Source organism: Microtus ochrogaster, chromosome 1 (genome assembly GCF_000317375.1).
Source record: "Microtus ochrogaster isolate Prairie Vole_2 chromosome 1, MicOch1.0, whole genome shotgun sequence".
NCBI classification, from domain to species: Eukaryota; Metazoa; Chordata; class Mammalia; order Rodentia; family Cricetidae; genus Microtus; species Microtus ochrogaster.
Window position 1 is genome coordinate 45167963 of NC_022009.1, and position 893 is coordinate 45168855.

The window sequence follows — 893 nt, forward strand, 5'->3', positions numbered from 1 at the left end:
GTCAAGATTAGAGGTAAGTGCAGTTGCATTAATGAGTTTTATAATTCTAGATTCCAGAAAGTAATGAGTAAGACAGGCTTTGATGGAAACCTGTTAGGAAAAACAACACAGAAATGAATCTAATTTTGTGATCACTGTGTTCCTCAGTACACATATAAAATCCAGCCCTGTAGGAGGTCAGGGAGAGAGGGGGCCCATCCACGACCGATGATGAGATCTGGTGGCGTTGGAGTGATACTCTCGATGAACGCCAAATATCCAGAAATCTGAGGTCAATCCCGATGCCCACGTTAACATGTTAAGCTGTGGATGGAGGCCTGTGGGCACATGCCTGTCCCTTGTGGACAATGGATTATGGGCTGGACAGCTAGGCGAAAATACTACTTACAATGAAGAGTTGTGTAGCCTGCGGTCTGCCTTGTATTTTTGTCAGTCTGAGGTTGACCATCTACTTTAATATGCAGGATGATAAGCCCAATACCTTAAAGAGAAAGCTTGTATGGCACTCCCCTTGAAAGATAGGCATTGTGGGTCTCCAAGAAGAGAAAGTCTCAATGTTTCTATTCCCTTCTCTACCTTGTCCCTTCTAGACAGGCAACCGAAATGATAGCAGAAGTTGGCCATGTTAGTGATTATTGGGATGCCATGATGTCAGTTCAGACCCAATGGTGGCTGATAGCAACAGCATTGATACTCCTATTGGCACCTGATAACAGGTAGGAACGGTCACGTTATGAGTCTTTATGGCAGGCAGGGAATGGGGAATAGCAGTGAACTCACTGCAGGCTTTAAGGGGAGGTGTTGAGGCCTCACAGTGCAGAGTAGGTTCCTCTATTGGGGCCTCTGGAGCTGCCACACTAAGCAGTGTGTGAGCCAATCCCGATGGCTCCAGA

The 893-nt window shown here is 46.2% G+C and overlaps 1 pseudogene; it reads left to right on the plus strand.

The window, feature by feature from the left end:
* The first annotated feature begins 200 nt into the window (after positions 1 to 200).
* LOC113456861 lies at positions 201 to 277 on the plus strand (annotated as a pseudogene).
* Positions 278 to 893: the final 616 nt, after the last annotated feature.